The sequence below is a fragment of the Culex pipiens genome, chromosome 3, assembly GCF_016801865.2.
Source record: "Culex pipiens pallens isolate TS chromosome 3, TS_CPP_V2, whole genome shotgun sequence".
Taxonomy (NCBI): domain Eukaryota; kingdom Metazoa; phylum Arthropoda; class Insecta; order Diptera; family Culicidae; genus Culex; species Culex pipiens.
In genome coordinates this window covers 107,669,181-107,695,380 of record NC_068939.1, presented here as the reverse complement: position 1 = coordinate 107,695,380, position 26,200 = coordinate 107,669,181, and the positions used below count along the sequence as shown (strand labels likewise).

The following is a 26,200-nucleotide window of genomic DNA, read 5'->3' as shown; positions in this document are numbered from 1 at the left end:
AATCGTCAAAAACAAATTCCCATGTTCTTATTTTTCTGAATAGTCCTCATCAATACCTATAACTTTGCCAAAGGCACCAAATCGATCAAAAAATACCTAAAAAAAAGTTTCAGATTTTAGATTTTTTACATACAAACGGCTGCCAAAATTATAATGTGTGGGTGATTCAATGACACAAGTTTTTCCATACAAGTCTATGCAATTTTAAGGGCTGGCCATACAAAATGGGCTTGTAAATATTTGAAAATCTGTAACTTGAGAAGATATTTTCTGATTGATTTCGGTTTTTTTGTCTGATTAACCCTCTACTGGCCAAATTTTTTTTTCGAAGATTTTTATTTTTCCCGTGTTCAGGAGGTCATTTTGAGCAACTTTACTTCTCTTGTTTTATGTTTTTCTTGTTTCATTTTTAGTATTTTAATTTGTTTGTTTTTGGTAGTATTTTGCCTACTCTACCACCTCTTATCATTACATTTTGCCTATCTAATTTTTTCACAGTAACTTTTTCAAATTTTGGCATGTTTTTCACATTTTCTGCTATAAAATGGCACCATTATCTTTTAAGTTGTAAAAAAATGCGTAGAGGCATAGTCTGGGACACTAGAAAAATTACTGGATACTTCTTTTTACTTAAAATATAGGAAATGTTTGTAAAAATCACAGCCAAAGTTGACCCCAAAAAAAAATGACATTTTTAAAAACATTGGCAAAGTCACATAAAACAAGTAAAACTTCCAACCCATAAATTTTGTAAAATTCTAAGAGTTCTTCTTGCCAATGCTTTTTAAAGATCTAAAATTGGTTGAAAATTGATTTTTGGCGATTTTTTAAATCGAAGCCCGTCTAAATGCGGGGTTGGGTTGTAGAGGGTTAAGAAAAAAATCTAAAATGCCGTGAAACTAAATTTCAAAAATCATTTTATGATGCAAAATCAAACTTACAATCGAAAATTACTTCTAAATTTTTGATGAACGGCGCCGTTTTCAAATTACAGTCATTGTAATGTGATTTTTTCGAAAAACTTACAGCTTTTTGGAATTTAAAGCGCTCTTTATAAAAAGTTAAAATTTTGTATCGAGAAAAAATCAGCCAGAAGAGGGAGGGGTGGGGAGTTGAAAGTTTATGTAGTTTATGCACCAGCCCAAAGCTTCAATTTTATGAAAAATTAGTTGTTCTCAGTGTCATCACAATTACCCACATTTTTCAACTTGCGATATCTCGGAAACTATTGGTTCGATTTTCAATGTAATTTTTTTTCTGTGCATTTCTTTACAAAAATCATTTCGAAACATAAAAATTGAGCTCATCTTATGTAAACAACTAAAATAAGTAGCTTTCTCTTGATTTAAATCATATTTTGGGAATTCAATATTTAAATACAAAAAAAATATTGAAAATGATGATAATTGAAAAAAGATATTTTATTAAACATTTCGTGTTACATTGAAAAACATCCACACTTTCAATAAAAACTTATGACGATAGCAAAAAAAAAAATTATCAGAAATTCACATTTTCGGGTACAGAAATTTAAAAATTCCCTAAAGCGTTAGGAATATAATGGAAAAAATGCCATCTAAACAAATTTCAATTAAACATTGAATAATCAGATTCATCAGTGAAGTTATTACGCCGTACTATCGGAGTGCTTCCTGTTCATCACATCCTTCCTCAAACCTGGCCTGGGAGGGCTCCATCAATGGCAGGCCTGCTGCTGGCTGGTACACAGAAAGCCTTGCTGTCAACTGGAATTAATTGCACGATTCGTAGTTTATACGGTGCCTTCCTCCTCCTCCTGTCCGTGACCTTTGGCGTAGGCCCACTGTTCCTTGTCGGGGCCCGATAAATTGAGGTAGGAACGGTCGGTCGGCAAAATTAGAGAACGCTCCAACGTCGTCTCCGAGGTGGGGTGGCACAAGAAAACAAGCACTTTGTGATAAAATTAATGACGCTTTCGATTTTAAAATTCCGGGCAATTAGGCAGCACCGAGCATTGCGGCTGTGTTTGGTCATGACATCCCACTCACACACACATATTGCGTTGCGTGCGGGAAAAGACTTTTGGGGCTGGGGTCGATTGCGTGTGGGAAGGTTTGTTTGTTTGCTTTCGATCGATTTGGAATTGCCGGTGGTGATTGGTTTTGTGCTACTGTTAAGATTTTTTGAAAATACAATTTATTTACAATTGGTGTACTACTTGGATTTGAAGAATACTTTATTAAAATTTTACTTTATAAGAAAAACACTTTTTATAAAAATAACCAAACACTCAGATTTTTCAAAATTTTAACTCTTAACCCTTAAATCTTAACTATAAACTCTTAAATCTTAACTACTAACTCTGAACTCTGAACGCTGAACACTGAACTCTAAACTCTAAACTCTTAACTCTTAACTCGTAAGATATACTGAAAGTCCTTGCTGTAGAGTTCGGGGACGATCGTTCATGAGACGATCCAGCCAATTCTGATTTATAACATCATACTTTAATCAATCTTGCACAATCTGAAAGTGGACAAAAGACCTATATTTCAGCACAACTCGGGGAGGACAGCAACCGATAAGAAAAGTTTTATGCAATATTTTCATCATTCCATGGGCCCCGTTGTGTTGGCAGCATTTTGTATATTCTCGAGAGCATGAAAAATGTATATTTTCAAAAGCAGCGTAATAAGAAAAGTTTTCTTTTTTTGAGTCCTTTCCGAAGCTTTCCTGCAGAAGTGTACTTGCAGGAAGAGTCTTTATGCAACACAACCGGCAGCAGCTGCTACAAGTCCCGGAGTCAGGAAGGAACCCCGGAATGGCGGAAATCGTTTCCTGCTTCTTTGGATGTTTTTGAAACTGGAAACTAATGTGAGGGAGAGGGTTGGGTTGTGAGACGAATTGAAATTTGCAGTTGGTTAGCTGATTGGCGATATTTACACTGCACTCTTCTCTCTCTTTTCTTACCCTTAAGAGAAAGTTAGATTTACTGGAAGCTGCAAAACTGCAGCAAAAATGGGAAGCAAATTTACTCTCGTCTGTGTGCGGTTTAAGCCCCCCCAATCTCCGCTCTTTAGTTAGTTCTGGTGAAGTTGCCTCAGACGATGCCGCCTGCGTCCTTGAAGTTACAACACATTTCATCCCGCTCCCCCCTTGGCATGTTCACGTCAAAGTGGAGAGAAACTTTGCACCATGTTACATGGCAGCTGGGCGTTTCACTACACAGTTCTACATACACTCTCTGCACTATACTTTATTCATGGTGTTTAAGGAAAGAACAAACGAGACCCCGCCAGGCACTGGCTGCACTGGCTACGGAATTTGTGCGGTATGCGGTCTACTTCGCCATAGAACCATCGCCCCGTAGCCAGGCAAAATTAAATGTCAAAGAAGAATTATACCCGCTGCTTCGCTGGTTGTGCTGCTGCTGGAGCCAAAAGTTGGTGGAAATGTGTAAGATGTCACTGCCAGCCCAAGCCAGCCAGGCGTCTACTAGACTAGTGCTATGGTGAGGTGGCAAAACTTGGCGCGACCTTACAACACGTGCCCGCTGCCCTGCAAGGGACGGACACGCAGGTTGTTCTTGGTTGAGTCACTTTTTGATAGGAAAAAAAAAACATGTAACTGACACGCCAAGTTCAACCGTTAGCATTGACTAGGCAACAATGTATGAAATTGCCTTATATTTTATTGATTACTTTGTTATGCTTAGTCAGTGGCAGATGTTTTTACATCGATCAATACCCAAGTAACATTTTTTCCAAGAGTTCTACAAGAGCTCTTCAAGATAGCTATAGCATAGCAGTTTGGACCGTGGTAGGATAAAATTCTCTTCAAGACTTCTTCAGGAGTTTGGAAGAGTACTTGAAGAGAGTTTTATCCTACCGCGGTCCAATCTGCTATGCTGTAGCTATCTTGAAGAGCTCTTGTAGAACTCCTGGAAAAAAATGTTACTTGGGTAGCCTTTTCATGTATACATACATGTTTGCTGTAAAAAGTTCGACAAAATATTTTGAAATGTTTGTATTTTGAAAAATGAATAGAAATAGTAGTTTATGCAGCAAGGTGAAAAAAGAGAATTTTTTCATCACTCGTCGTATTTATCCAACTCGGTGAACCTCGTTGGATAAATACGACGAGTGATGAAAAAATCAAGTTTTGCAACGAGTTCCATACAACGTTTTTTTTTTTGCAATTCCGAAAAACACTCTTTGAACAGAATTATAGTACAAATGTCCATTGAGACAATGCATCATTTAAATAAAAAAATGTTGAAAAGTACAACTTTTCCTAACAAGTGCTGAAAAATTCAACTATTCAGCATCCATTTCAGTGCTGAAAAGTAGAACTTTTTAGCATTTGTTTTGAAAAGGGTTACTATTCGATGCTGTGATTTTTGGTATAGAAAAGTAGGCTGTTTCTTGGTTCAAGAATGACAGGAAAAAGAAGTAGTTTCACGACGGAATTGCAAAAAACAATTCATATTATAAGTTATGATTTCAATAATTCAACGAAAAAAGTTTTAAAATGTATCACTTAAAAAAAGCAAGATGAACCATAATTTACTTCTTTCCGAATTCCGGCTGAATTCCTGAATTTGATTTAAGTTGAACAGAAACATATGGTGACCCAAAAATTTGTTTTGCGGTATTGTTGATCCTTTCTCTAATATTTAAACTATGTTATCGAGTCCGAAATGTTAAATATGATTATCAAAAAAGAATAAAAATGAAGTTTTTTTTTAAATAAAGTGTCACAAGTTAATTTTATCCAATGATTTGTAAAAAAGCGGTCAGTGAAAGAATCTTCAAAATTCCACACTATTTAACAAGTGAAAAGGGTTTGGGAGGTTTTGGGTGACTCACCACACATAGCCTTCGGACACCTAGAAATGAGCAGGAACTTGCAACAGAGACCACAAAAGACCCGGGGGTCGTTAAAGTGGATTGCTTTGCTTTTTTTAATATAGTGAAAAAATAACAATCATATTAATGAACAGTGCTTTGTTATTTGGCTATTACAAAATCATACTTTTTGGTAGGCATTACAAGGCCTGATCAGGGTTCCTAGTTTTACATTATGAATATCTCTAGATTTTATTAACATATTAACATATAACGTATTACGTTATTGTTAATTCATTTAAGTGACTTTAACTCAAAATGTTATTATTAGTCTCCAGCATTAATGTATGAGCATACATGGCCTTAACAATTCAACAAATTCGTCTGTTTGGTGATATATCACAAAAAAAATCACTCAAATGACCTCAGAATTACGTTAATTGTCATAAATTATAATTTTTCTTAATTTTTTAATTAATAATTACATATGATTTGGACAAGAATCGAACTTTAATCATTCCTTCTGTAAATTTTTTTTTGCAGGAAAATATGAATAAAAAGATTATAACCAAGCTCCATTTTATAAAATTTTAGTTCTTTGTATTGTAAAAGAACGAGTATAAATTATTAACAGATATATTTAATTCCGAAAAATGCAGTCTTTCATTAAGATAATTTGAACAACCCATTTTCTGAAACAAAGAGAAATCAAAATACCGTAATATTAAAAAAAAACAAATAAAAAATCAAAATGATACAAAACAATATAGAATCATAATTAAAAAAACTAAAAAAATAGGGAAATTGCAGTGTCATACCATTTTGTTTGGTGCAACAAAGCTATACTAGTAGAAGTAGAACATTCAAAATGAAAATTACATTTTTCCCAGATGATTACATTTTTAGATTTTCTTTGATTCCATAAATGAAATCGGTACTCAGATGACCAATAAACAAAACTTTGGAAAAAGTTTGTAAAATAATTTCGCATATCATATTTTGACGCTGTCGTGCTAACTTGTCGCACGTCGCTTTTTGACGTTCCTAGAAAAACGCGCTTTAATGACTTGGAATAAACAAGAAGTAGAGCACGGTAACAAACACTTTTTGTTTGGTTGAAAATTCTATGCATTGTTCCGAAGTTTAGTTCAATTTGGTTGCCGGAGTCCCGAGTTATTATTACAAATGAATACGGTAGTCGGGCATCTACGTGTGTCAAACGTGGTCTGATCTGAAGTCCCTTTGGCCAGTTGTCGCACTTAGGTCAAAAGGTGAGGCATTGTGAACTGCACAAAATGGCAAAGCACGACAACGACGATTTTTCGTTCAATTACAGCTTTTTAATAGCATTTTCTTCTGATATATGATAAAATGGGCAGTGAAGCAATGTATTTTTTTTATTCAGATCGACTCCCTTTTCTCGTAGCACTTCTTTGTCACCGTTAATCTATGTTTTATCATTTCACATATTTTTAAATCCATCCAGCACACTTTCACACTACAACTGATCGTGCGTCTCCATCGTTAACATACTTTTGCATTATTACAATGGAAGTACATGGTTCTTTTCGATTGAGCTTAACCTAGAAAATTTGATCATTTTTTTTTGTACGCTCTTCGCTGAGTCATTTATACAAATACCTTTTCTATTGCATGGAAGCATTCGCAAAACGTTTCGACAAGTGCATTAAGCTGATTTGAAAGTCAGAGGAGCAACCAGTGTAATGTACATATACATTCGATTAAAAAGTAGTCCCTCCAATAATAATAAAAGCCACTGCACGGGAAATGGTCCCGTCGGAATACCCTTTCAAGAGTAAATGCAATTCTGCCAGCCAACTTTCTCCCTACAACTCTGCTGAACTGCATCGCTGCAGCACTTTCTCTCCTGTAATGGCAACGCTGCAGCGCTGGCACACCACCATTTCAAAACTTTGACGACTTTTGAAACGAACCGAATGCATTTGACGTCACATAAAAGATCGAGGTCAACAGAAGTTGCTTTCACAAACCCACTCCTCCCTTTCCCACCCCACTTTCTACATGTTCCAACGGGGCGGGCTGCACAAAAGTTTGTCATTTCCACGTGGACAAGTGCACTCGCACATTTTCACACTTTGTTCCCCCGGGGGAAGTGTCCACCAGTGCAGTGGGATGGTGGTGGAGGTGACGAGGAAAAATGAACCAACCGATGGATGCCATCCAGGCCTGGTTTTGTCATCAGCACATTCAGCACGGGTACACGTGCAAACACATTCACACTCATACACACGTGGACGACAACCTCACTACTGTTGTTGGCATCCTGGAATGATTAATTTGAATGCGAAATATAACATAATTGCACTCTAAAAGTGTCACCAGCAAACATCCGACGGCATTTGGGCCGTGAAGGGAGAGGGGTAGGTTGTGCAGATGACCATCAGGACGGAACGTGGGCCATCATCGGTGAGCTTTTTTCTCCCATTATTGCACAAATGCACGTTGTTCCGTCAGATGGGGGAAGTTTGGACGATTTGAACCAGGCCTACTCTTCCTCTCCCACTCCCACCTACTCCCATCTCTTTTGTATCAATTTTCACATTTTTGATTTTGAGTAAATAATGATAATTCTCCTAGAAATACATACAATGTTGCTTCCACAATTTTTATTTTATTTATTTTTATTTTAATATTTCACATGGAATTTATCTGATCAGACACCCAACGAACAGCTGTCACACAAAAGCATTTTTGTCATGTAAACATCTTTTTTTTCTGATTAGCCACTATGCTGGCAGATTTTGACTAACTTTTGGTAGAATTATACTAGATTTTGTAACATTCGCGTTCAATTTGGTTGGTTCAACTAATTCCTTTGATTTTAATTACCAAAAATGACTTTCAATGATCTTATGAGTCTTTTTTTTTTGTTATTTTTACATTTTTCAAGAAAATTCGTCTAATGGTTGGTACACATTTCCGGTATTTACTTTTTTGTGTTAATGGTTTTTTACAAGTCAATTGCAATTAACCTTCAATTAAGCCATTACACTCAAACCCCGATGGTTTGACACTAATTGTTGTCAAACGAACGGGGTCACTTTTTAGTTTGACACCCCTTTTACACGGAGTTCACACACACTACTGAACGTTTGTTTTGATAGTGTGCGTGAGCGCCGTATAAAAAGTGACAGTTCGTCACTTTTTAGTTTGACTTTGACTAACCAACGGGGTATAAACTAAAAAAGTGTCAAGCGAAAAAGTGACCAACCACCGGGGGTTGAGTGTATTTTGAAAAATCAGACCCATGCTTTTGAGTCAAGTACCGTAAACTGGGTTAATTTGATAGAATTAATATTTGTCCACTATATTTAATACAGTCATCCCACATATTCGGAATTTGGATGGTCATATTTAATTGTAAAACTTTTAGATTTCGCTTTGCTCAATTTTCTATATTTTTATGTTTTACATCACCAAACAAGTCACCAACACTGAATAGTACTTTAAAATGAGCTATAAAAGCGCAACACAAAAAATGGCCGCTGCAGGATGGTGTCACGGAAAACGCGATGTGACAGTTTCCTGTGGCAACTGGGCGGAAGCGCGGGTCGTGGAGGCCTCACGATCTAGTTCAAAGTTTTATTACCATTCCCCAGGCCCTCGTGGCACACCATCGTCACTGTCGGTCGCCGGGCGTCGCCGCCGCCGCCATCGCTTTCAGAAGTTCATTTCGGTCCAAGTTGCTATTTGTTTTAATCCCCTTTCTCTTCCGAGTGCGATGTGATGATGGCTTTTGCACCGCAAACCTCGCACACTTACACACACCCACACACAACACTTCACACCGATAGTCACACACACACACAAATACACGTGCATAGTTATCTATCGTGTTTTGCAATTCTAGCCTGATGATGGCCGTCATTGTGGCGTGTGTTTGTCTAGTCGAACCATTTAAAATGGCTCAGCGAAATTAAATTTCACCTTCCCGTGCCAAACAAACATACACACACCCTCACTCACACCATTGCTTTTATAGTACCGTAAACTGGGGTCAATCGGGACACATGGGGCGAATTGGGACAGCAGTTTTAACCATGTTAGAGCACAATATTTTGATTTTTCTGGTTGGTTTCGGTTAGAACAGACTCTGGCCAACAATATGTGTACATCCATTTCCAAATTTAAAAGCTTTCGGTGCTCTAAAAACTGCTGTCCCTATTCAGACTGTAGTCCCGATTCACCCCAGATTACGGTAGTTTCCATTATTTATGTATGCAAGTGGGGTAGTTGAAGCTCTTGACGAGTTTATAATAGGACTAGATTTTCAATTTCATGGTTGCAACGCGGTGCATTCGGTGCTAATACGATGCTGCTGCAATGCAAGTAGATTGCTATAATTGTACGAGTTCAAGTGAATCAGCAAAATCCCATCAATCAAATCATACCGATGGTTGTTTATCACAACCAGGTTTATTACAGGTTTCTGATTTCATTGCACAGGGTAATAAATGTAGTGAGCCAGAGAAAGGCAAAACAGGTATTTTCATAAATTTAATTATACAAATTAACCAAACATTTCAAGCAGTCATTAATTTATGTATTGAAGTTTTATTATTTTCTTAAAGAGTTAAGCTGATCCTTTTAATCCGATATATGGCTTTGTAGGCCCAGTGCGAAAACTACACTGAAAAAAATAATGTAAATTTGGAAGCTGTAATTTTGGAAGGTTGAATATTACCTCTTTTATTATGTAATTTTACCTCATTTTAGACTGAAAAAGTGACATTACACCAGAAAAGTGGTAAAATTACACATTTCCACATTTCCTTTTTTCTGACATAAAAGATGTACACCTTCCCAGATGTAATATTACCACGATTTTTTTTTCTGTGTATGATTTAACTCGAAAATCAATAAATCATCTTCACAGTGTCCTGATGAAAATAAAGATCGAGCTCGAGCTGTCAAAAATCATGATAAACAACTTTGCGATATCTAGACATATTCGTAATTCATCATATTGTGAGGTTACTGCTAAAACATAATTTTTGATAATTTTACAGTCTGGATAAGAATTTAAAATCATATATTACAACTTTTTAGCTGGTCAAATATTATTTGGCAGAGATGTAATTGAAAAAAAAATCATTTCTTTCGGTAAACGTCGACGAAATGGCTTATAATATTTTTACTCAATTTTTATATTTTAAATAGAATTAGAATGTGTGAATGTACGTAACTTACAGAAATGTTGAAACAGACTCCCTTACAAACATACACCTCAAATTAAAAATTGTAATTTTTTTATTTTTCGATTTTCTCAATAGTGCTTATGGTGACCCCTTTCAGAAAATCTTCTTTTTAAGTTTAATTTTTTTAATTATTTGACTAAGAAAGTTAAAAAAATTTAATCTCCACATAACAAAAAAATTAGCGTGTATTGAACGTGTATTGTAATAGTTATTTTTCTATCTTCAAAAAAAAATGGCAAAACTGCCCAATAATGTTTACGCTTACCTGAAACTTTTTTTTATGATAATAAAAATATTCTTGTACACAGCCAAAAAATACATGGTCATATTATAACTAGGAAGGGGTACATCTTTTATGCCAGAAAAAAATGTGTAATTCTACCACTCTTCTAATGTAATGCCACTTTTCAGTCTAAATTGAGGTAAAATTACATCATTAAAGAGGTTATATTCAACCTTCCAAAATTAACACTATTTTTCACTTTGTTAAGTTATATTTATTGCTCAAATTGAACTTGAATGTTAAAAGGTAAAAAAATGTGATTTTAGAGTATACTTTTGTACCGTATTTTACTTATCTATATCTAAAATATTGCCGACGCAACCATATTGATAAGAGAGATATAGGTTTTAGGATTAGGATACCTACCAAAGATCCTAAGATTCCACGTCAAACCAGATCAAAAGTGCCCTGATTAAGCTAATATTTGGTAAGGACAATTTTGTGGATTTTCGCAACAAAAAAACAATATTTTCAAACAAAAAACAACAAAGGAACCGCTGGACCAATTGTAGCTCACTGTGTTGCAAAAGAAGGGTGATAAGTTGGGCCTTAATGAAAAATACTTAGACATTTTAACAACATAGCTTAATATACTAATAGATCGAATGAATACTAACTTTTTCTGATTTGAAGGTCTAAGGACCAAACAGCTTCCAGCTGAAAAGATTTGTGTTTTAATTTTTAGTGAAACATACCCAAAAAATGTGGAAATTCATTAACAAGATTCTGCGGTATACACAAAACATCGGATTTTGGTACAACAATCGAACTAAAAGAACCATGCTTCCCCATATAAATGAGTTCCCAGAACATTTTGCTGGTTCGGTCCTTACCAGGTCCCAGCAGCAAAAGGACCTAATAAAAATAATGAAAAAAACCTTACTTAATCCAACTTTAGGTGGTTGGTGCCTTCCTCACATTCATAAAGTGAATACACTAAACGGCCTCAAAGAAGTGTATAAATAACACTTATTTTATCAAAATATCTAAGATCCGGCCTAGAAAAAGTGAATTAAAAACACTAAAGTAATTATAACTTTTGATAGGGTTGCAGATTTTCAATCTTTTGGACTCTTTGGAAAGATCTCTTGATTACCCATCCAACGACAGGACGCATAGTAGATCCGGACAACGTTTTCATCAAAATATATGAGATCCGGCCTCTAAAAAGTGTATAAATTACACTTAAGTGGTTATAACCTTTGATAAGTATGTCAGATCTTCAACGTTTTGGGCTCATTGGAAAGGTCTTTTAAATACCTTTCTAAAAATGTATAGCATGACGAAGTTTCTTACAAAAACCACCCTTTTAACAATCTTCCGAAGTTTAGCTAAAATCGTTTTTTTTAGCATAACTTTTGAAGTTCTTCTCTAAACTTCATAATATTAACTAGGGTCTTATGGGACCTCAAGACGGATCGAATGAGACAAAAACGGTCTAAATCGGTTTAGCCAGTCCGGAGATAATCGTGTGCATATTTTCCGGTGCACGGACTTACAGACATACACACGCACTGACATTTGTTCGGAATTTTATTCTGAGTCGATAGGTATACGTGAAGGTGGGTCTACGAGGTCGAATAAAAAAGTTCATTTTTTGAGTGATTTTATAGTCTTTCCACATTGATGCAGTTTGGTTCAAAATCGTGTCCTCTTTCAGAAAAGCCTATAACATCCAGTACTTTGTTCTAGAAATCAGGAGGAAATCCAGTTTATTCGCAAAAACTTAACACGTACACTCAAAAAAATGAGTTCGCGTAAACGTGAACAGAGTTCATGCCAACGGGAACCAGGAAGAAAACAGTTCACTTTCATGGTGCAATGCACTATAAAAGTTGAACAGTTTTCTTCCTGGTTCCCGGTGGCATGAACTTTGTTCACGTTTACGCGAACTCATTTTTTTGAGTGTAGCCTTATGCGTGGGACAAACTTCAATTGCGTTTTTCTCAGCTTGCTGTTTTTGCATTTGGGACATTTATGCGAACATGGGCAGTATAAAGCTTGAAATTAGGAAAGCGATGTTTAGATGGTCTGTGTCTGCTCTATCCGAAAATTATCAAAAATATCCAAATATTTTACAGTAACAAGGCTAAATCAGCAGTTCCAATGGAGTACCCGAGGCGATTGGTAGTGAGCAATGTATTTCTTATGGAGCGAACTGTCAAACTACCACTCGAATCGGGTATTCCATTCGCCCTATTCCGTTTTTGTATGGAAACCAGAAACATTAAATACTGATCGCGCACCCAAGTTTTGATAGAAAGGACATGTAGACCTTTTAAAAATTGAGATTTTGAAGCTGGAAAGCCATTTTTGAAATATGGGAGGGCTAGTTCCGCACTGAGTGCCGCACTCAGAGCTGTCAAAGTGTTTCTTTGAAGAAACTTGCGCTAGTTCCGCACGAGTTTTGCCGCCATCTTGGAACTGAAACTCTAGAGCCGCACTCGATATTTTTTTCAGTTTCATGCGAGTTCCATGCACACTGAAAAAGAATGTTCGTTTGAACCAAAACTGGCACCAACGAGTGCGGCTCTCAGTGCCGCACTGGCTGTTCAAACGAACGTACCATAAAATTGGTAATTTCTTGCATGACTTTATCAAATCCAAAAAAAATAATCATTAAATGTTGACTTTACAATTTGAAACATTTAATTGCAATCGCATAATTTAGTTAAGACATGCACATTCACAGCAATCGTTTCATACCAAAAGTCACAAAGTATCCTCTGAAAACCCAAAATTTCTCTATTATGTTCATTTAGACACGGCCATGGACGTCTTTAGAACTTACACACAGCACGATTCGGTCGGCATCAGCAAGAAACAAGTTACATTAGACACACTCTACGGACAAGACGTCCGTCGTTGAATGGAAGATTTTATTGAAAATGTTCAAAGTGATCAAAGCCCCTCTAGCATCGTGAACAGGAGGGAGGGGGCGGGAGTATAAAGTGCGTGACAGGAAGTGGAAGTTGGAAGCAATCGCAAGAACGAGCCGAAATACAATTTACTTGACATAATCTTCTGAATCACTCAAAGGAGCCGAAGCAGTAGCAGAAACTTTGTCTCCTCGGCAAATATCCCTGGGCTGCGGAGTTTGTGTGTCATTGGGAATTTTGTGCCCACTCGACAAGATTTGTCAGCGTCTCGTTTCGAGGATCTGGTCCCAAAGTCTCACAAGTGACAACTTTTGACAATTCCGGGGCGGATGTGGCGGTTGCCGAATTGTTCGGCTATAAAAAGGAACGATTAGATAAAGTTTCTTGGGTGGCGCGGCACGGGAAACAAGGGTGAGTTTTTGGGGTGTTGGAAAACAAAACTTGGCACGATGTAACTTTGTATGGTAGATTACAATTTTCAGAATGAATACAACAAGCGATATGTTCAACTAAATTAGTCTCTTTGAACTTATTGGATAAATACTTTATCCATGCTGGATCCAATCCCTTTTGTTCTCTCTCTATCAATATTCTGTAATTATGACCCAATATAAACAATCATTTTCACTAAAACGTCACAAGCTTACCCCGTTGGCTCGTCGTCCCGTCTGTAGAACAATTAGACAAAAGTGTATTCCAGTCCGCACACGACCCTACACGCCCAGAGCACCTGCGCCATAAATCCCGGGTCCTGTGTGTGCCACCATTATTATTGGCACCGCGCCAACAAAAATCGGATTCCCGGGAAACCTGGAGCTAATCGAATTGCTGAACCAGCGCAATGTTCCGGCCTGAACTTCTAGGTTCGATACACCAATCGAACAGGGAAACCTTTGGCCCGTATCCCGATATTCAAATGATTCGATTTTCTGGTCGGATTCATTTCATTGACGGTGCTGCTGCTGTTCAAAAGGTTCCGTCCGGTTGTGTCGATACCGCAGTTACCGGAATAGTGGTCCCCCACCCCACCCCAGGAAAAGTGGGAAGAAGGGACCCCGGGTGGGTGGCACCGTTTTCCCGCAACGTGGCAGCCCCCGGAAATGGGAAAATCTAACCATTTATTTGCACAGAAAACATTATTTCTATTCTGGCGCGAATATTCAAATCACCCATTTTCTCCACCACTATGAATCATGGCTGGGATTATTTTCCCATGCACAGTTATTTACGGGCTGATACATGTGTTCGACTGGATCCCGCGCGTGTGTGAGGGTGTGGATGGGTGCGAGTTTAGAAATCGTTAGAGCGCTACTTTTCCGTTAGAAATATGGGTTTGTTGGTATCTGGAGCAACGGGAGCAAAAAAGGGTAGCGAGGTGTAGAATAATCCCAAAATAGACACTTAATTTGTGGCACGTCGCTTCCTTCATCGACGTTTGAATGGGATGGAAATTACAAAATAAAATGGAATTTAAGAACGTTTCTAAGCATGTCGATCTATTTTCTCTGCAGGGCTGCGGAGTCGGGTCATATCTCAAGCGACTCCGACTCCGACTCCAGCTTTCTAAGTTTAGCTGACTCCGACTCCGACTCCGGCTCCGGTTTTCAGCTCCAACCGACTCCGACTCCGACTCCAACTCCGGCCTACAAACTTTAGCCGACTCCGACTCCGACTCCGACTCCGACTCCGACTCCAGCTTTCAACAAATTGTTGGCTCCGACTCCACATATTTTTTAATATTTAAAAAAATCGTTAATTATTATTTTGAAAACATTGATCAATAGGATTATTTGAATACTCTCTAAGTGTCAAGTTTTTCTCAAGAAAAATAAGTTCGAATCACAAAATGGAAAAAATTGTAGGTAACAAGCTGTATACGTTATCAAACCAGATACAGTTCAGATTCGATTATCCCAAGGCCTCGGAAAAATTTCACTTCTGATATTCTTTTTCGGTCTTATTTTTAATTGTCGGGTTCAAGTATGACCACTTAACTACGCTGAAGTGATTTAGAATTTTTAAATTCAAGATGGCGTCCAAAATGGCGGTGATAACATATTGAAAAAAATTGCATTTTGATATTTAATAGGCAATATACTATTCAAATTTTACTAAAATGGGGTCGCAGAACTCGAATGGAAGAACGGAAATATTTTTTTTAGAACGTGATTCGATTATCCGAAGCCCATACAAGTCGAACTTAGTATAATCGAGGCTTAAAATAATCGAGTCTGGACAGTATCAAAAATATTTCCAGTTTTGAAGGCATTTTTAGAAGAACAATTTTGAAAGTAAATTTGGACTCATTAACATAACCTCAAATTTACACTTATTTTATTAAAAGGTAAAAAATAAATAAATATTTATCTGTCATTTTTTTTGTAATGAATCATTAAAAGTAACCTAGCCTTAATGATCGATTTAAATATCATATATATTTAATTTGCTCACAGTGAAGCACAGTGACAATCAAAGTCACCTTGGTTTTTTAAATAACAATTTTAAACGAAACTATTTTTAAAGCTCCATTGATTTTTATTTAAGACGTACATGGACATCACGCCATAGCTGGAGAAGAATATTATTGCAAATCAACTTACTTACAAAAAAAAAATCCTTCGTGGAAAGGACGCTTAAGGGCTTCTTTTCAAATATCCGTGACCTAGAAAATATTGTACGCAGGGATTTTTGATTTATTTTAATTTTAACATTTTCTATGCATAAGGAGGCGCGCGTTACTTCTTGAATCTTCACCTAAAACGAAGCTTTATAAATGATCGTGCACCTTCATTAACATGTATGAAAAAACATAAAATTGGAAAAAAAAACTCCACTGGTAAAATTTGTTCTAGGTCATGGATATTTCAAAAGGACCTCATAAGCCACCTTTCCAAAAAGATTTTGTTAGGTATATTGGTTTGCAATGATTATCACCTTCCGTCATATTGGCTTGGGACATATACATTATGAGAAAATTATTACTGGTTGAATCACATTTGAAAAATAAATTAAAATCCTATCCTTTTATTTATACATTTTTTGCCTTCCTCACCTTACTGAGGAAAGGCTATAAAATCACTCGAAAACTGAACTTCTCAATTAGACCTCCTAGACCCACCTTCATGTACACCTATCGACTCAGAATCAAATTCTGAGCAAATGTCTGTGTGTGTGGTGGGATGTTGATCAACAAATTGTCACTCGATTATCTCAACATTGGCTTAACCGATTTTGTCCGTTTTGGCGTCATTCGATCCGTCTTGGGGTCCCATAAGTCGGTATTAAAAATTATGCAGTTTAGTTAAGTACTTCAAAAGTTATGCTAAAAAAACGATTTTAACAATAGTCCGGAAGATTGTAAAAAGGGTGGTTTTTGTAAGAAAACCCGGCATGTTATACATTTTTAGAAAGGTATTTAAAAGACCTTTCCAACGCGTCCAAGACATTGAAGATCTGACAACCCTATCAAAAGTTATTACCACTTAAGTGTTATTTATGTACTTTTTGGAAGCCGGATCTCAGATATCATGATGAAAACGTTGTCCGGATCTATCATGCGACCTATAGTTGAACAGGTAATCAAAAGACCTTTCCAACGCGTCCAAAACATTGAAAATCTGACAACCCTATCAAAAGTTATAAGCACTTAAGTGATATTTATGCACTTTTTGGAGGGCGGTTCTCAGATATTTTGATGAAAACGATGTCCGGATCTATCATGCGACCTGTCGTTGGATAGGTAATCGAAAGACCTTTCCAATGCATTCAAAACATAAAAGATCTGCCAACCCTATCAAAAGTTATAAGCACTTAAGTGTTATTTATACACTTTTTGGAGGCCAGATCTCAGGTATTTTGATGAAAACGTTGTCCAAATATATCATGCGACCTATATCTTTGGATAGATAATTAATAAGCCTTTCCAACGGGCACAAATTGAATTGGAGATTTGACTACGCTATCATAAGTTGTAAGCACATAAGTGCCCTGAAATAATAATGAGATGAATAATTAGTCAAATTGATAGAACACTTAAAGGTCCGCCCTATTTTGGATAGCATTACCTTTTAAATGTGAGGAAGGCACCAACCACCTAAGGGTGGATTAAGTAACGTTTTATTAAGTCCTTTTTGGTTCTGAAATCTTGAGATTTGTTCAACAATAATTTGCAACGATATCAAAATAGCTTGCCTAAGGATCGACACTTTGGTCAAATTTGAATTGAAAGGGTTCAGGCAAAAGGATGCAGTCAAGAATCAATTGAATATTTCTGAGTACAAAACCAATATTGTCTATTATTTTTTAGTCAATTTATTTTTTCATGATACTGCAACCTTGGGTTAGAGAGGATTAACAGGGTATCATATAGTGATCAAAGTGAAATAACACAATAAGAGCATTCCAATCACAATAAAAATGCTCCAAAAACATAATGGCATCTAATAAATCTCCTGAAAAAAATGAAAAAATAATAACGAATGCAACTTAAAAAAACTTAAAAATATAAGAAGTTCTGTGAACTAACCTGCATTATAACAAATACTGAACAAGTAAAAAAATGTTTTTTGTTGAATTTTAGATAACTCCGACTCCGACTCCGACTCCGGGTTATCAGAAATTTGCGGCTCTGACTCCGACTCCAGCTGTTCGAGTTTTGATGACTCCGACTCCGACTCCGACTCCAGGTCCCCAAAAAGACCCGACTCCACCGACTCCGGCTCCGACTCCGACTCCGACTCCACAGCCCTGTTTCTCTGAAACCCTTAAATTCAACAAAGATATTTTTTCATGTTTTATTTTTAAGTTGTTTTAAAATGAGATTAAAAGTTGATTGTTTCTAGCAGATTTAGATATTTTTAAACATCTTGCTATCTAAAACTTATCTAAAAAAAAAGGAAGTTAAGGGAAAGATTATGATAAACAAAGCAGAGGGTGATTTTTTTATTATTGAACAAAGGGATTCAAAAGCATTTACATGAAAACATTTAAGTTAATAGGCAAATTTGAAGATATTGAAATATACATTTTTGGAATTTATTTCTGGATCTTGACAAGCCCACTTTCGACTACCGTAAACCAAACTTTTTTCAAATTTGTTTTCAGGGCATTAAAATATACATTTTCATCTATTCACAAAACAAATTTGAAGACATTTGGTAGTACCATTGCCGAGATATTTGAAGCTAGCAGTTTCAAAAAAATCTCAAAACTGTTTCCGAATTTGAGTAAAGCCTCGTTTAACCGATCCCGTGTGCATGACGAAGGCCAGTTTTCAAAAAGTTTAATTTTTTAAAAGATAAAAATATGTGTTTCATATAAAAAAATCGCCAGTTTTTGATTTTTTTTTTTAAATTAGCAAAATTCAAAAATCGGCTTTGTCATGCACACGGGATATGTCTTGTGAGTCTTCACCTCAAATTTCAGCCAATCCCATCGAGCTATCGTGGCACCCGTAAATTAACTCGGTGATTCGAGAAAAACGCTCACAAAGTATGACAGTTCGCATTGTGCATAGCAAAATATTGAGCATTAAACGCCTCTTACTCAGTTTAGACATGAAATATTTCCATGATACTTTCAGGAGTGATTGAAAATCATCTTTTAATTCATGGGTGGCCAAGCATTTAAACAAGCATTTTGGAAGAAGCTTCCAAATTAACAAAAAAAAATTGCATATGGGCAATTCTCCGCCAACTCACACAGCAGTTGCCCCGACCCCTCTTAGATTTGCGTGAAACTTTGTCCTAAGGGGTAACTTTTGTCCCTGATCACGAATCCGAGGTCCGTTTTTTGATATCTCGTGACAGAGGGGCAGTAGGACCCCTTCCATTTTTGAACATGCGAAAAAAGAGGTGTTTTTCAATAATTTGCAGCCTCAAACGGTGATGAGATAGAAAATTTGGTAACAAAGGGACTTTTATGTAAAATTAGACGCCTGATTTGATGGCGTACTCAGAATTCCGAAAAAAACGTATTTTTCATCGAAAAAAACACTAAAAAAGTTTTAAAAATTCTCCCATTTTTCGTTACTCGACTGTAAATTTTTTTGGAACATGTCATTTTATGGGAAATTTAATGTACTTTTTGAATCTTCATTGACCCAGAAGGGTCATTTTTTCATTTAGTACAAAATTTTTCATTTTAAAATTTCGTGTTTTTTCTAGCTTTGTAGGGTTATTTTTTAGAGTGTAACAATGTTGTACAAAGTTGTAGAGCAGACAATTACAAAAATTTTGATATGTAGACATAAGGGGTTTGCTTATAAACATCACGAGTTATCGCGATTTTACGAAAAAAAGTTTTGAAAAAGTTGGTCGTCTTCGATCATGGCCGTTCATGGTCACCCGCGACAGACACGGACGACGAAACAAATAGAAACGCAAAAAGTAACTTTTTCAAAACTTTTTTTCGTAAAATCGCGATAACTCGTGATGTTTATAAGCAAACCCCTTATGTCTATATATTAAAATTTTTGTAATTGTCTGCTCTACAACTTTGTAGAACATTGTTTTACTCTAAAAAACAACCCTGCAAAGTTAAAAAAACACAAAATTTTAAAATGAAAAATTTTGTTATAAATGAAAAAATTACCCTTCTGGGTCAATGTAGATTCGAAAAGTACATTAAATTACATTACATTTAATAAATATAAATAATTTGTGCTCATTTCAACTCATTTATACGTTTATTGTGAGCAGTTTTTAGAGTACCATGAAATTCCAATGTTTTATAATTGGCATGCCGTGAAATTTCGATTTTTCAGTCGTGCAAATCATTAGCCCTAGTGATACATGATGTGTTTGGACACGAATTTCATCTATTTTTTAAGTTTCAGAATAAAAACAGTACACAAATTTCACTTAACTGGCCATATCTCGAGACAGGGTTGCCAGATCTTCAATGTTTTTACTTGTTGGAAAAGCCTCTCGATAACCTAACCAACGGTCGGATGATGGATTCAGACATAGTAACGTCCCATATGGCGATATGAAGTTTAACGGAACATATTATGAAGAGAAAGCTAAATTTGTTTAAAAAATTTTTGTTGTAAATACTCCTAAACTTTCGTCAACTGGGGTGAAACGGGGCTACATTCTGAATAGGGACAGCATTTTTGTTGGAGAAACTAAAATTTGAAATTTTGAATTCTATGCATTCAATGTATTTTTCTAAGTCTGTTCTGTACGAAGGCAATGAAATGGTCAAAATGCTGACCCGATTTGCTATAGATAGAAGTAGTTTATTAGAATTGAAGTAGTAGTAGATACCTTAAATTTAAATTACTTTATTTCAGAAAATTACTTTAAATTTTAAATTATTTAAATTAATTGGAAAGTTAATTCAACTACATAAAGGAAAGCCTATTTTGTTGTGAAAATGCCAGTAGCCATGGCTGATTTCGGATGTCAAACTCAAAACATTGTTTTAAATGATGCTGAACATGCCAAATAAAAGATTTGCAGACAAATGTCTGCTTGGAACTAAGATTTTATTGAATTTTTCATCAAAAAACCTTCATGGGGTCCACTATAGGAAATGTGTCCACTAATGGATAACATACCATTTAAATCAATTTTAATAAACTCAACAAAAGAATATGCTTTAAACTGACATGTTTTGCTCTCGAAATCTTATTTATTGGAACCTATTTTTACCAACTTTCAAACAATCAAATCAAAAGTTTGCTCAAATTTGCTAAAATATAATAAGTTATTCATGAAAACATTATTTCAAAGCACAAGTCAATTGAAGTTTAGAAATATTTTTGATTTTTTGGATCAAAATGTTTAGAATTCTTCCGATTTTTGTTCAATTCAAACTAGAATTCACTAGTGGATGGAAAATTCCACTCATTATTCTAAAATAAAATAAATAAAACTAGTTCAAAGCACGAAACCTCCTAGCCTTTAATCACCAAGGTAGTTCACAATTTCAAATTACTGGGAAACCTACTGGTGTCGACTCCAAGCATGCTTGCAAAACTCTCTTTGATCAGGAAAACCCTTTTTCACCATAAAATTTTCTGAATGATTTCTTCTCCTGCCCCCATCTTCCTTCCACATTTCCCACCGTTTCGTTACCCAAAAATAAAAACCCACCCATAGATGACTCCATCCTACATCAGCAGCTATTTCCATACGACCAAAGACGTCACACGACCGAAGGGGGTTTCCATCCAGCTATGAAAATCAAGCCCTGCGTTACTGCGGCTCGTCAATTCTTCCAACACCGGGCGCTCCGGAACCTGGAAAATCGACTTACCTGAAAGAAAATTGAGGGTGGGTGGAGAGAAAAATGTTCATATTAATATGCTGCTCCCACGTAGTCCCAACAGTCGAGCCTCGCACAGCACGGTGTAGCAAAGTCTAGCTGTTTAAGAGGGTGGAGATGGAAAGAAAGCTTTTGGTCTTGCGGCACGGGATCCACGTTTCTCACCCACTTGCCACTTGAATGTGAATGTGCGGTGAATATATGTATATATGCGTCCTTCTGGTATTATGTGCCAGATCCGTATGAATTGGGTTGAATGATATAAAATTCTACTTTTTTTTATCGTGGCTTTATAATCCTCTTTTATGCTTCGAATACACGCAGTCCACGTGAGTCACCTTTGCTCTTGAGGGTGAGGACGACGACGACAAAGTTAAAGTAGAAGTAGAAGTCTCCGCCTTTCTTCATCAGATCAAGTGCTGCTTATCAGAAGGATGCCATGTGTGGCCATTCATATTGAGATGCGACGGATAAAGATGTCCTTTCTTCCGGATGGGGTTTCGTTTAGAGAAAAGCTTCTCTTTTTTTATTTTGGGGTGGCTGGCAAGAGGAAATCTAGACTAGAAGAAAACGAACCAGCATTGTGGCATTGTGCTAGCCAAATTGAGGACAAGGAAAGAGGTCGACCACAGCATCAAAAAAAGCTTCGCAGCACATTTTATCTAAGCTTTCTTTTTTTTTGGTTTGGATTTCACATCTCCCAAACGAAATTGGATTCAATTTGTTCAGGTGTGTCCCTGGTGGTGCTGATCAATGATGGTCCAAATCAATTGGAAAAGTAAATTAACCACAAACATTGATGGCCCCTCCAGATGTGTTTCATCTTATTGGTCCGCAAAAATTGGGGGTCCTGTTTTGCGGTTGATGTTCTAATGGAATTTCAAGTGTAAATGGTATGAAATAGTATAGGCTAAAAAGCAATATCCAATGAGTTTAAATGTATCACTTTGCAATAAAATTGCAAAAGTTAAAAAAATCAATTAATTAGTAAAACAGACATTTCCAAACCTAGGCGAAAATGTACGTATGGTCATAAGGATCATTTTCCACAGTTTAGTCAATAGAGTAATTATCCACCAACTCCCCAGACCCCTCTTCGATTTCTTTCAAACTTTGCCCTGAGGGGTATTTTTGGTCTTTAGTGACGAATTCGAGGTCCATCTTTCGATATCTCGTGGTGGTGGGGTCTGGAATTTTACTAAGCGGCTTGAAATTTTATGTACTTTTCGAATCTGCTAAAACCCAGGAAGGTAATTTTTTATTAAGATCAAAATTTTAAATTTTAAAATAACATGTTTTTTGTACCTTTTTTGGGTTACCTTTAAGAGTGTAATAATTTTCTACAAAGTTGTAGAGCAGACAAAAAAATGATATTGAACATGAGAGGTTTGCATCTATTCTTCACGAGTTATCAGAATTTGACGAAAAAAAATATCACCATATTTTTGGAGTTGAAGCCCTGAAACTTACAAATGTACTTTTGCAATCGGAAAGTTCAGCAATTTTTTACATAAGAATAACCCTTTGAAACGTTTGTTGTGACTCGTGCACTGAGCAACTCTCTACGAAATCGGCCGATTTCGAAATTATTTTTTTTTGTATTTTTTGATTTGACTCAAACTTTGTGGGGGCCTTCCCTATGACCAAATATGCTATTTTGTGTCATTGGTTCACCCATACAAGTCTTCATACAATTTTGGCAGCTGTCCATACAAAAATGGTATGTAAATATTCAAACAGCTGTAACTTTTGAGTGAATTTTCTGATCAATTTGGTGTCTTCGGCAAAGTTGTAGGTATTGTTGAGGACTATTGAGAAAAAAATAGGTACACGGAAAAAAAAATTTGAGGATTTTTTTATCAACTTTTTTTTTACTAAAACTCAATTTCCCAAAATACGTATTTTTTGATTTTCGAGATTTTTTGATATGTTTTAGGGGACAAAAATCCGCAACTTTTGAGCCATAGAGAAACATGGTCAAAAAATCTGCCGCCGAGTTATGAATTTTTGAAAAAATAGTGATTTTTGGAAAAAATCGAAGTTTCATGCAAAAACAAGTTTGACATTATTTTTTAATGCAAAATTGAATTTGCAATCGAAAAGTACTTTACATATTTTTTGATAAAGGGCTCCGTTTTCTAGATATAGCCACCGAAAGTTTGATTTTAGCGAAATATTTGCAGTTTTTCAATTTTTAAAAATAGTGACCATGAGTGACCATTTCTGAAAATATATTTTTTGAAAAGTTCAGAAAATTTGCTATAAAATTGTCTAAGAGACATTGAAGATTGGACCTTTGGTTGCTGAGATACAGCGGCTTAAAGAAAAAGAAACACGAAAATTGAAGTTTTCTAAGTCTCACCCAAACAGCCCACCATTTTCTAATGACGATATCTCAACAATTAATGGTCCCATTTTCAATGGTCATATATAAAACATTCGTGAAATTTTCCGATCTTTTCGAAAAAAATATTATGAAAATTTTTAAATCAAGACTAGCATTTTAAATGGGCGTAATATTCAATGTTTGGCCCTTTTAAAATGTTAGTCTTGATTCTAAAATTTTCAAAATATTTTTTTCGAAGAGATCGGAAAATTTCACGATTGTTTCATGTATTAACATTGAAAATCGGACCATTAATTGCAGAGATATCGTCATTAGAAAATGGTGGGCTGTTTGGGTGAGACTTAGAAAACTTCAATTTTCGTGTTTCTTTTTCTTTAAGCCGCTGTATCTCAGCAACCAAAGGTCCAATCTTCAATGTCTCTTAGACAATTTTATAGCAAATTTTCTGAACTTTTCAAAAAAAATATTTTTAGAAATGGTCACTCATGGTCACTATTTTTAAAAATTGAAAAACTGCAAATATTTCGCTAAAATCAAACTTTCGGTGGCTATATCTAGAAAACGGAGCCCTTTATCAAAAAATATGTAAAGTACTTTTCGATTGCAAATTCAATTTTGCATTAAAAAATAATGTCAAACTTGTTTTTGCATGGAACTTCGATTTTTTCCAAAAATCACTATTTTTTCAAAAATTCATAACTCGGCGGCAGATTTTTTGAACATGTTTCTCTATGGCTCAAAAGTTGCGGATTTTTGTCCCCTAAAACATATCAAAAAATCTCGAAAATCAAAAAATACGTATTTTGGGAAATTGAGTTTTAGTAAAAAAAAAGTTGATAAAAAAATCCTCAAATTTTTTTTTCCGTGTACCTATTTTTTTCTCAATAGTCCTCAACAATACCTACAACTTTGCCGAAGACACCAAATTGATCAAAAAATCCACTCAAAAGTTACAGCTGTTTGAATATTTACATACCATTTTTGTATGGACAGCTGCCAAAATTGTATGGAGACTTGTATGGGTGAACCAATGACACAAAATAGCATATTTGGGTATAGGGAAGGCCCCCACAAAGTTTGAGCCAAATCAAAAAATACAAATAAAATCCATTTCCGGTTTTGGTAGAGAATTGCTCCACTGTTTTTTTGCCCAGCCAAACTAACACTGGGACAGGACAAATTATAGGAATATTGTGGGGAATTTTCTAAAACACAGAAAGCAACCAGATACTACCGCTCATCATAAAAATATATAATTTTCGTTTTTTAAAAAAAAAACCTTTATTCTAGCAAAGTATAAGTCAAAGATGAAATGTTTTTAAAAAACATTAGATTTGTCTAACTATAATTTTTACGGCGCCAAATTTAATTTGAAAAGGAAAAAAAGCTTTTATAGTTTAACCTTTTCAGGGATTTTGTTTTTTTTTTATTATTTATCATATATGATATATATGATAATATAATATATTCAAAAAATATGTTGTCCTCGTCCAGCTCTGAAAAAATAATTTCAAATAACTGAGAATGTTCCCTAATATTTTCCATTTTAAGAATGATGATGACGATAATAGCTTACGAAGCAACAATGAATATAAAAAAAAAACAATTGATATGATGAAAAAGCGAGATAACTGATCTGATGTTTAACCAAAGCAAGAAACTTTTGTGAAATTTTCTTACTTGAAAAAAATGCAGGATCTCTAAATCTTCGTTGGTGATATTTGTGTAAATAATTTCGGGAACACGAGTCGTAACAGACGTAAAACAAATATTTTCATAAATTATTTATTACAACAATTAAAATGTCTGAAATACCTAAATATTCTTCTTCATTTCATCTTTTTTTTAACGTTGAACATAAAAAAACACATACCTATTATATAGGTAAAACTTCTACAGTAAATTTAAAAGCTTAGTCACATCTGAAAAGTCGGCACTCGACCAAAAGGTAAAGAAAACAAAATCGACCCCGAAGAATCAAAATCGGATCATCGAATGCTAACGCCCAAACAAAAACATCAGATTCTGATGGGAAAATTTGCCAGCTGCGGTTGTGCTAACGTTTGTTTATTCCGTGTTGCAATCTAAACAAAAACAGGTTAAATACAATAAATAAATGAGCTTCTGGTATTGGATGACAGAGTCATGTTTTTCCAAGGAAGTTTCGATAGTTCAATAAAATCAAAAACTTGATTTGCAAAGTTTTTCAAACAATTTATTTTTACAAGTATTTTAATAAGATAACTTTAGTTTGAAATTTTCTGATCCTGTTATTCCTTTTCCGAAGTTTTTGAAAACACCCAACTCTCAACTGCTTTATGTTTTAAAACGTACAAAATGTCAACAAATTTCAA

General features: G+C 35.5%; 1 protein-coding gene across 4 annotated transcripts in view; it reads left to right on the top strand.

Annotated features, from left to right (window-relative positions):
* The window catches only part of LOC120421822 (amyloid-beta-like protein), a 163,100-nt gene that overhangs the window by 119,698 nt on the left and 17,202 nt on the right, over positions 1–26,200 (top strand). The gene's annotated exons all lie outside the window — the stretch shown is intronic.